Source organism: Alexandromys fortis, unplaced genomic scaffold, assembly GCF_014885135.2.
Source record: "Alexandromys fortis isolate MF-2015 unplaced genomic scaffold, M_Fortis_MF-2015_v1.1 scaffold_0, whole genome shotgun sequence".
Classification (NCBI taxonomy): domain Eukaryota; kingdom Metazoa; phylum Chordata; class Mammalia; order Rodentia; family Cricetidae; genus Alexandromys; species Alexandromys fortis.
Window position 1 is genome coordinate 47,336,062 of NW_026067949.1, and position 12,252 is coordinate 47,348,313.

At 36.1% G+C, this 12,252-nt stretch overlaps 1 protein-coding gene across 1 annotated transcript in view; it reads left to right on the forward strand.

Moving 5' to 3' along the window:
* The window catches only part of Cfap299 (cilia and flagella associated protein 299), a 447,243-nt gene that overhangs the window by 412,074 nt on the left and 22,917 nt on the right, over window positions 1-12,252 (forward strand). The gene's annotated exons all lie outside the window — the stretch shown is intronic.

The following is a 12,252-nucleotide window of genomic DNA, read 5'->3' on the forward strand; positions in this document are numbered from 1 at the left end:
CTGAAACCTTGCTGGTAAACCACTGCCATGTGGCAATATACAGTTTAATAGAAATGGGTTAAATTAAGATGTAAGAGCTAGCCAATAAGAAGCTAGAGATAAAAGGCCAAGCAGTGATTTAATTAATACAGTTTCTGTGTGGTTATTTTGGGACTGAGCAGCCAAGAACAAACAAGCAGGCTCCCTACAACCTCCTAGTACTGGGATTAAATATGTGTGAGCCACCACCACTTGGATTTGTTTCTGCATTGATATTGTGTAGCCCAGGATGGCCTTGAACTCACAGAGATCCATCTGCCTCTGACTCCTAAATTCTGGAATTAAAATTGTATGACACCACTGCCTGGCATGTAGTAGCTTAGTTTTACCTTCTGGTCTCCAGGCAAGCTTTATTTATTAAAACATAAAGAAAAATCACTGTACTTATTCCTAAAAGAATCTGCTCTTTCAGCATCTATAACATACTGAAGTTATCTGAACTAAATGGGATTTTACATCTACCTGAAGTAAAGTGGGATTTTAGAACAAAGAAAAAAAATCTGTACTCACCACTTGAGGTTAGCAAGGAAATTTACCTAAAATTTAACATCCCATGCACATGCTCAGCTGCTCTGGTGGACCAAGAAAATTTCTAAGATTTCCAACCCTACTCTGGTACATGTGGAGATTGAACATAGATTTCAAAAGAGGTCATTTTGGGGCTGGAATGCCTGTTTCCTGGCACTGCCTCAACAAGTGAAGGGGCCATTGCCTCAAGACTTTTTCTTTGGGATTATTCCCCTGCTCTCTTCCCCCTGAGATTTACTCTGAGAGAAGAATGTTTACAGCTTTCATGAAAAAGCAGAACTTTGGGGCTAGTTTTAGAAAATGGATATGCATTAATAATTAGCAAAGAGCAGCAAGAAAAAGTATGCATCAAATTCCTACGCTAGATACTGCATTCCTCTCATTTCTCCTGAAGTATCTAGCTTCTGTAAGCATTCATTATGATACATAATATACATATCTTGCCTCCCATGCTCGTTGTACATGTTAAACAAGAGAATATAAATTGAAATTCTTTATAATTTGCTAGCAGTGTTCTATAGTAGTATCAGGAAAATTGTAAGGAGATGAGGATCACTGATTATGTGTCTTTACTGTGGCAAAAAAAAAAAAAATAGTTGGCCAAAGAATTCAAGTAAGAAGAGTTTGTTTTGGTTCAGTATGTAAGAGATGTTCCTTGTCATGGTGGCAGGGAGAACAGGCATGGCCTCAGGAGCTGAGAAAGCTGGTCACATTACTTCTGGAGTCAGGACGCAGACAGGAGATGGGACATGGGGCCAGATGGTAAAACATAAAGTTCCGCCCATGGTGTTTCACTTTCACTACCACACCTCGCCAAGTATACAACCTCCCTAAAATGGCACCACTAACTATGGACCAGATGCTCAAATACAGGAGCCTCTCAGGGGTAATTTTCATTCACACTTAGATGGTCTGCCACTCCTGCTCATCCTGGCATCCCCTCATCCAGAATGATAGTCTGAACAAACCTTCTGATTTAGCATTTTGACTGAAAATGGCCACATCACTCTATAATTATAGTACTAGGTGCTGGCCATCTTCCTTGGCCTTGAATTTCTCAACTCCCACCCCCATTGTAACTGGGAAGGATGTTTCTCACATTTTCCAGTGACTCCATTGAAAGATCTTTCATAACTACTAAATCTACCAAATCTACTTCCCAACTATGGGGAAGTTGATAATGGAAATGTGTTCTGTTTCCATTCTTCTATTCCCTGTTGTTTGAAGATAGCAAGAAAGCATTCCAGATGCCCTGCCACAGATCTAGAGTCCCTGTATGGAAGTCAGCTCCAAGATGATGACTATGAAACAAGTTATAGACTTCTTCATCAGAAAACCTAGTTATCTAAAGAAAGGAATTCCATGAAGGTGACCTGAGAAACGTATAAATTTGGGAGCATTATTCTTTACTTTGAGGGCCTACAAGGGTCATGTGTCTTTGAAATCATAGATTATTCCTTCTTCATCAATGACTTCCAACTTCCAACCCCTGTACCTCTTAGTACCACATTTTTTATTTTGTTCAAAATGCTTGGCATGTTGAGCAAGCCAGTGATGTCCACCTTTCAGCTTGCCAGGATGAGAATTTGGAATGGTGGTTAGTTAGCAATAAAGTCATTTTTCTGTTTACCTGCCTGAAAAAAAATGATAGATGAGCCAGCCAGCCAGCTCTCCTTGCTGTATTCATTCTGAGCATACCACAGCATGCCCAGTCAAAATTCCATCACAGCAGGAGGAAATGAAGAACCAGTTTTTCACTTTATTCATCTTGCAGCAGGTTACCTTTCACCTCCTCCCATAATTCTCAACACTGATGGATGTACATTTCCTAGTTTTTACTTTGCCTAAGTTTCTTTGTCCTTTCTACCTAAAATGCATGGTCCTGAAGCTGTTCAGCAAGACAAAACCCATTATAAATAGACCTTTACCAGAGGATATTATTTTAAACCATTGTGCTCTACAAATAACTGACACAAACATCTTTCATTTTTCACACTGTGTTATAATACTCACTAACTTTTTACTCTTTCATAGTTATGAATTCCTTGAAAAAGAAATTTTTGCTTTTATTATTTTGTATCCTGGAACAATCCTGCCACAGAATAGATGCTCAAAATATTATTGAATAAAATAAATTATCCTTCTGAGAGTATCTGTCCTGGGAAATTTTTATGTTCATAGTTATTCTAGTATTTACAGTGGATTTTCCAATAATGACCTATATATTCCAAAGTGGAATATGGATTTATTAAACAGCTGATTGGAATTAAAGACATAATACATAACCATGAGCAAGAGCCAAGTTGACTCACATAAGAATATTAAACTTTAAATTTCATATTCTAACCAACCAAAATAATAGGATAAATATTTTTCATGGAATATGGTATTTCAGAAGTTTTATAATAAAATATTTTACTGCTGTGATATTGTTTTAAAAATAGGAAGGAAGAGCTGGATTATTTATTATTCTAGATTAAATTTTATGTCTCTGAACCACAACTGCAATTCCATGTAATATAATTTTTCCACAGCTATAAAATAAAATAAAAAAGATTAGTCATAAGAAAACATGCTTTAACACTGTTCAAACATCTTTATCACATTTTGGCAAATCCATGGCAAAATTTTGGAAGTAGTTTGCATGAATATTGAATAAATCAACTCTAGATCAGCAATGTTGAAGTGGTTTTTGGTGTGAAGGTCACACATTGCTATTTAGTCTGGAGTCGTATATGGGCTTACTCTCACACGCTTGGCACCATTATTAGTAACAGCCCATTTCATTCTCTCCAAAAGTCCTAGGTTGGGCAATACAATTCTGATTCTGCCCATCGTAAAGGCTGTCTACAGAGAAGAAAAAGAAGACACAATAGGGTGACATTTAAATATTCCCAGGAGTGATATAAAATTCTTCTGAGTTTTATGCTTTACAAAATTGTGTGGGGCTGGAGAAAGCTCAGCAGTTAATAGCACAAACTGCCCCTCCGGAGGACGGGGTTCAATTCCCAACACCTACATAGCAGCTTAAGTCTCTGTAACTCCAATTTCAGGGCTTCTGACACCCTCACACAGACATAACACATGTAAGCAGAACACCAGTAAGCACAAAATTTAAAAAGAAATTTTTTTTTTGGTTCTTTTGAGATAGGGTTTCTTTGAAGCATGTCCTGGAACTAGCTCTTTTAGGCCAAGACTGGCCTCGAACTCAGACAGATCTGCCTGCCTCTGCCTCCCGAGTGCTGGGATTAAAGGTGTGCACCATCACCAAAATTATCTTAAGAAGTGAAGGTAAAGATCTTTTCTGCCCTAATTTTATGATTGCTGTTCAATTGCACATTACCTGAGAGAGTTCAGCAATGCAGAAGCCACAAAACCCAGCTTCATCACCATTCTGAAACTAACTGGAGCTAATTAATATTTTCTTGAAGCACACAATTATTAATACTGTCTTAATGCAGATGATGAGATCTTTTCTCATTTGTCACTTCTAAAATAAGATTTTGTATATGTGCAAATAGGTAGTCAAAGATGAAAAAAGAATCAACATGGTATGTCTTTGAACACTCAGAAATTTTTAGCTGTGTGTATTTTAGATGTACACCTGTGAATTCTATGTGTACCCTGTAAAATGATCGCCACAATCAGGCTAATTAACAAACCCATGTGTTTTCCTCTCCTTCTGCTTTCGTGGTGAGAACAGTTGGAAGTTATTCCTTGTCTTGTTACCTGCAGCCAGCACCTACAGTAGTAATGCCATGATAAGATCTTTAAACCTTAGTGTTTCTCTTGTGTGGCTTAAAGTTTGTTCCCCGTGGCTTCTTTCTTTATTTCCTCCTTCCTCCTTCTTGCCAGAAAGCACTACTCTGCTCTCTGTGAGACTGAATGTTTCAAATTCCACACATCTATGAGACCCTACAGTATGTGATTCCATGTTGATTTATTGAATGCCTCGTTCCATGTTGTCACAACTTGACAGTTTCTATCTTTGAAGACAGAGCAATATCTCTGTGTCTACCTTTTTTAACTTAAATGTAAGTAATTTGTGTATGTGCATACATATGAAGTTGCAATGCTGGATCACACAGTAGATCTATTTTTCACTTGTTATTTATATGTAAAAATTATGAAAGTCTTTACTGACACTTCACATTGTGATTTTTTTATAATTTTCCAAATATATCATTTGAAGGAAGTAAACAAAACTAAGGCAAATTAGGTATTCTGGCTATCTTTGGAACTTCCCTCAGTGACCCTGTGTTTCTGTCACCATAGTGTCTCCTCTGCTGTCAGGACTCCTCATGTACAACAAGTGATAAACAGGAAATCTTGCAAGAATATTCTGTAAGTTCCCATGGGCCTTATTGAAAAGACATCAGATATATTTTATGTCATTTTACTAGTAAATCCCAGTATAACTACGTTCATGCATATAAGAGCAAAGCAAAGCAAAACAACAATTTTAAGCTAGTGAGGTGGCTCAGCAGGTAAAGGCACACCTGAAGACATGAGCCTTATTCCTCAGACCCCAGGTTCTGGCCTACACAGCTGTACTATTATTGGACAGGTGTGTACACATACACACATACTCACATGCACATAATCATAATGAATAAAATGAATTTTCAGAAAAATTCAATGCCAGCCCTGGTTACACAGCGAGACTCTGTCCCAAAAAGGATACATAGAAAAACTTGAGTAAGTGTTGTCTTCAACAGGGCCTTTTCATCAGTTTGGGGAAAGTAACCCATAGTCTTGGCAGTTGCCTGTAGTGTTTAGGGTCTTCCATAGGACCCTTTTGGCCAACAGCTAAGTAAGATGGAATCCATATCTGCCACTGGAGGTTTTACTTGGTGGCATAAGTTGTCTAGTTGGGGCATTATCACTTGTATTATTTTGTTGCTCCACAGATTTCTTTCATATTTGTATATAGTTTTGGAATCTTCTATAGAAGTGTGTATATTGAAAATAGATTCTTTCCTCATACAATGTATCCTGATTATAGTTTCTTTTCCTTCTGCTCCTCTCAATTCCTTCTTACCTTACCTTATCTTCAGAACCACTCCTTTTCTGTCTTTCATCAGAAAATAACAGGACTCTAAGAAGTCACAACCAAACATATCAAAATAAATTAATATGAAGCGAAAACTATCATATTGAATTTGGACAAAGCAACCCAAAAGGAGGAAAAGAGTTCCAAGAGCAGGCAAGAGTTAGTGACCCATTCTTTCTCAGTCAGGAGTGCCATTAAAATATTAATTTAATAGCTATAACATTTACACAGAAGACCTGGTCTACCAAAGTAGAGCCTGTGCTTGCTGCTTCCATCTCTGTGAGCTCATTTGAGCCTTGGTTAGTTGATTCATAGGACCTTGTTCATCTGGTGTTCTCCATCTCCTGTGACTCTTACAATCTTTCTTTTCTCCTGAAAGATTACCTGAGCTCTGGGGGGGGGGTTATTTGAGGAAACCTCCAATTTAGACTCTCTTCCCATCTTCTCTGGTTGTGGGTCTCTGAATAAGTTCCCATCTACAACCAGAGGAAGCCCCTCTGGTGATGACTAGATAAGGCACTGATCTATGAGTATAGAAGAATATCATTAGGAGTCTTTTTCTTTTTGACCAATAGTGTTTTTATTTTAGTTTAGATCTGTGAGCTATCTAGTCTCTAGTTCTTGGTTAGTGAAAAAGAAGTGTTGGGTATGGGTCCTTCTTACAGTGTAGACCTTAGAGCAAATGAGACATTGGTTAGCTACTCACACATATTCTATGCCACTATTGCCCTAGCATATCTATCAAGCAGGAGAGATTGCAGAACAAAAGTTTTGTGGCTGTTTTGGTGTCCACGTTTCTCTTTCAGTAGCCTGCATAGTAATACTGCATTGTATAAAAGTACCACATGTCTTTATCCATTTTTCTATTTAGGGACATCTAGGTTATTTCTAATTTCTGACTATAATGCTTGAAATTTCAATGAACATAACTAAGTGTCCTTGTGGTTGGATGGAGCATACTTTGGGTGTATTACCAAGAGTGGTATAGCTGGTTTTCAACTTTCTGAGGAAACTCCATATTAATGTTCATAATGACTGTGCAAGTTTGCAACCCCCCCAGCAATGGAGGAGTCTTCCCCTGCTCCACAACAAAGCCAGCATGAGTTGTCACTTGTGTTATTGATCTTAGCCATTCTCATAGGTGTAAGATGGAATCTCAAAGTAGTTTTGACTGGGTTCCCATGATGGCTAAGGATGTTGAAGATTTCTTTAAGTATTTCTCAGCCATTTGAGATTCTCTATTGAGAATTCTCTGTTTAGATCTGTACACCATTTTTAATTAGCTTATTTTGTCTGTTGATGTCTAGTTTCTTGAGTTCTTTATATATTTTGGATATTAGTCCACTGTAGGAAGTGAAGTTGGTAAAAAAAATCTTTCCCATTCTAAAGGCTGCTACTTTATCCGATTGATAGTGTCCTTTGCCTTACAGGAGCTTTCAGTTTCATGAGGTCTAATTTATTAATTGTCAATCTTAGTGCCTGCACTATCAGTGTTCTCTTCAGAAAGTCCATCTCTTGTGCCATATATTCAAGGCTATTCCCTAGTTTCTCTTCTATCAGCTTCAGTGCATCTGGTTTTATACTGAGATCTTTATCCACTTTCTACTTCTGTTTGTGCAGGTTCATAAGTAAGGGTCTATTTGTATTCTTCTACATCCCAACATCCAGTTAGAATGGAACTAATTTTTGAGAATGATGTATGATTTTCCAATGTATACTTTTTGCTTAGTTTTTTTCAGGTGTTTATAAGTATGTGGATTTGTGTCTGTGCCTTATGGTCAGTTCCACTGATCAGCATGTTTCTTTTTATATCAATAATACCATGAGGTTTTGATTATTATAGCTCTGTAGTATAACTTGAAATCAGGGAAAGTGATACCTCCAACAGTTCTTTTATTGTTCAGGATTGTTTAAGCCATCTTGAGGTTTTGTTTTGTTTTGTTTTTCCATATAAAGTTGAGAAATTATCGTTTCATGGACTGTAAAGAATTCTGTTAGAATTTTTATGGGGATTGCATTGAATCTTTAGCTTTTGTTGGTAAAATGGTCAGTTTAAGTATATTAATCCTACTGACCCATGAGCCACAATACAGTTTTTTTCAAATGACCTTTATTGTTAGTTGTCCATCCCCATATTTCATGTTCTAGCCTTGTCTTACATCCTCTTCCATACTTACTCCTCCTATTCTTGTTCCCCCTCTGTCTCTCCAGAAAAATGCATTCTATTTCCCCTTCCTTGCGATATCTTCTCCTCGCTGATTCCTAACTAGGTTCCTAACTTCTGTGGCTATTCCAAATGTAGCACACATCAAAAGTTTAAAATCCACATCTAAGAGAAACAGTATTTCTTTCAGCATCTGGGTTACCACACTCAGGATGATTTTTTCCAAACTCCAACCATTTACATGTAGATTTTATAATTTTATTTTGTGACAGCTGAATAACTTCCCATTGTTTAAATGTACTACTTTTCACTATCTGTCAGCTGCTGGACATCTGGATTGTTTTTTATTTCTGGTTATTCGAATAGTACTGCAATGGACATAGATATGCAAGTGTCTATGTAGTAGGATGTGGGGTCTTTTGGGTAAATGCCCAAGAGTTATACAGCCACTTCTTAAAGTGGAGCTATTCCCAGCTTCCTGAGGAACCACCACTTGATTTTCATAATGGCTGTACAAGTCAACTCTCTCACAAGCAATGGAGGAGTGTTCCTTGTACTCCATACCCTCAACAGCATGATATGCAATTTGTTTTCTTGATCTTAGCCATTCTGATTGGCATAAGATGGAATCACAAAGTAGTCTTCTTGATTTGCATTTCCCTAATGATTAAAGATGTTGAACATTTCTTAAATGTTTTTCTCAGCCATTTGTGTTTCATCTTTTGAGGACTTTCTGCTTAGTTCTGTACCTCATTTTTAATTTTGTTTTATTGATGTATAGTTTCTTTAGTTATTTATATATTCTAAATAATAACCCTCTATCAGTTATGTGATTAATAAAGATTTTTCCCATTCTGTAGGCTGGTTTGTCCAAACATGTCTCAGTTTCATGAGATCTTATTTATTAATCATTGATCTTAGTGCCTGTACTTGTTCAGAAAGTCTTTTTATGTGCCGGTGTGTTCAAGCTAGTCCCTAATTCCTCTTCTATTAGAGTCAGTGTATTTGGTTTATGTTGAGGTCCTTGATGCACTTGGTGCTGTTTTGTGCAATATGGTAAGTGTAGATCTATTTGCATTCTTTTATATGCAGTCATCCAGTTTCATGTGTGCCATTTGTTGAAGACTCTGTTTTGTTTTTTTTCTCCATTGTGTATTTTGGCTTCTTTGTCAAAAATCAGGTTTCCATAGATATGTGAACTTATATCTGAGTCCTCAATTAAATTCCATTGAATAATGTCTCTGTTTTTATGCCAACGCTATACATTTTATTACTATAGATCTATAGTACAATTTGAATTTGGATTATGTAAAGAATTGTGTTGGAATTTTGATGGGAATATTTCAATTAGTCTATAGCTAGTATTTTCAGTATGAAGACAATAAATTAATAGAGAATACTGTGGTTATTGGCAAGTGTTTGTGAATCAGAAATAGTCAAAGACATTAGGAAATGGTTATACATTGCAAAAAAAATGTTGAGTCAGGAGCCAGTAAGGAAATGAAAATTATAATAAAAATAGAGAAGGTAATAAAAATTACTACATACCAACTAAAAGTAACCAAATAATGGCAACCAAAAGGAACATTTGGCTTAACCTCTATACCCTGAATCTAAGACTCTTCTAGTGTACGTAGATTTCTGAATGTTCAACTCCATTTCCTTCTTCTCTATAGTCAGGATAGTAATAAAATATGCAATGTTCTGATTATAATTATTTACACATTAAAAAGAAGTGGCATAGCTTCTGATATTACTAGGAGACACAATCTCAACAGCAAACTCTCATCCCTCTGGCTTTTACAGTCTTTCTGCCTTCTCTTCTGCAGTGTTCCCTGAACCATCGGTACAGAAATATTTTGTCGATATATCCATTAGTACTGGATTCCACAATCCGAGTTTTGATTGGTTGTGGTTTTCCACATAGAGGGGAAAGGGAAGGAAGAGATGATATAATTATATTGTATCAAAATAAAAAACCAAAACTTTCAAAAAAAAGTGGCATAGTACTTTTATATATGAGATATAAACGTTGCTACATAACTTTCTATCACAATAACTTTTCTATGGTTACTGTCTCTTTGGCTCCCTGATTTCTTTACAGTCTCTTTCCATTATGGAATCATGATAAATATTACTTGATCTTAGGAAAACAAGCCCAATTCCTTAATTTTCAGATCATTTTGAAGTGTTATCCTCATTTTCTTACTTCTTTCCTACACATGTTCTTAAAGAACTTAGTCTTATTCGGTAATATTTTCATATCTTCCCTTTAATTCTCTTTTAGCTGATTTTCTCCCATTATATCATTGTGAATGATCTCACTATAATATCCTTCAAAGTGTCAATTTTTTGTTAATCTTTCATATTTTGTCTAATTTATAAACCATTTCTCAAATGTTGATGTGTTTGTTTGATTGGTTATCATTTGTTTTTGTTGTACTTAGAGACTCGGCATGATAGACAAGTATTCTACCACTGACAAAAAAAAATATTCAATCTCTCTGTTGTCTTTTTTGAAGGTGTGTTTTTTCCATATAGTTTCTTCTCTCCTACCTTCCCTCATTCCCTCCCTTCTTTCCTCCCTTCCTTTCTCTTTCCCTCTCTATCTCCTCTCTTTCTTTCTTCTGTAAGATATCTATGCTGGTTCTTTTTATTTCTGGTTATTTCTGCGTCAATATGTTGGATTTTACCAGTCTTATCTACTTCTTCCTCTTTCTTTACAAAGTTTATGGTCTCAAATTTCATCCATTATTGCGTATTCTTTGGCTATATCACTCCTGCCTTTGAATTTAGAGCCTTGTTTTGATGCCACAGATACTTCACATCGATTATTTATAACACAAAATGTCTTAAAACTTCTAAAATTCATATACCATGTTTACCCAGTTATATATATTTGGCATCTACAGTGTTCCAGGTGTGAGCTTGGAGGACATGTCAGAAACAGAAGAGCACACAACAAAAAGCAAGCTCTCTGCTTTCATTTTCTTGGGTGTTTTCCAGGGATTTCAAAGTTCAGTCTGTTCAGAAGTAAACTGAAACTGTTCCTTCTACAATCAGTTCCTTCTTCTGCATTTTAGATCCAAGTAAATGATTCCATATCTTAGAGATTCCAATAGAAATATCAAAGGAAATCTCAACTCCTGTCTTGTCCGTGTCACTCACATAACCAGTATGTCCATCTATGAGCCTGGTTCGTATCTTCCCAAATCCAGTCCTTTGTTCTCAGCTTTTTGTGTATAAGTCAGGATTATCTGAACCAGTTTTGCTTACCTTTAAAGCAATTATCCACACCACTTTTATTCATAAGGTTGTCCTCCTCCTTGATTGGACAGTAGACCCTAGAGTATAAAAACTTCAAAATTTTAGAAGTCTGGAATTTTACTGTAAATTTAATCTACTTCAATATTGCATTTAATCACAGAGCAGATAATCTACTCAAGAATTTAGATTACTCACTCTCCTACTCCTGTATTTCGGTCAACTAAAGACTTAATTAAATTATTTAACTAAACCTAGGACAAAGGAAGATAAACGCACATAGATGGGCACTGAGGGCTTGTGCCGATGTCATCTTTAATAAGATAGTTATCCAATAATTCAGACTTATATCATAATGATCATGAAGAACACACAGTCCTAGGATTTTACCAGTGAAAACTTTGTGTTCATGGAACACATTTTCTTTCACAGAGGCACATTGACTCTAGAACCAGATAAGAATCACTGTGTACTAATTAGTGCTGTTACAGAATATTTTAATTTGGTTTAATTTACATTTTTGTGTGTAATGGCGACTTACTTTCATGTATGTCTGGGTACCATGTGTATGTACGGTGCCCATGGAGGCCAGAAGAGGACACTGGATCCCCAGAAGCTGCAGTTACAGTTTTGAGTTTTGATGTGGGCGCTGGGAATTGAAGCCAGGTGTGTGGAAGTATAACCAGTGACTTAATCACCGAGCCATCTCCAGCCCTACCCCACCCCCAGTTAGTGTTAAATTTAAAACCTTATGAGTCTGAAAATCTCTGGGATTTTTTTCAATTTTTGATCTACTTTATCTTCAAGATCTAATCATATACTGTCTTTCCCTGCAAGAAGTGTGATGCCTAGCAGATGCCAAAAATTAAAAAAAAAAATTCTTATCCCAGATTTTGTTAAATAAAAAAATTGGTTTATTTTGTTCTTCTGGAAAAAAAGTGATGTTTTATATACAAGGAGAAGAACAACATTAATGACATTAGAAGCTTTATTTTTAAAATTAAAATTGTCAAATTTGTCTTCCAAAGAGATGAGACCCTATTTAATTATTCAATACCAAGTGATTATCCCTAAAGAAATATGCATACAAGCAACAAAATTGACTCACAGGTAGTATATATATATACATATATATACATATATATATACATGTGTAGCACATGTAACAATAATATTAAGACAAAAAAAGGAGAAGAAGAAAACT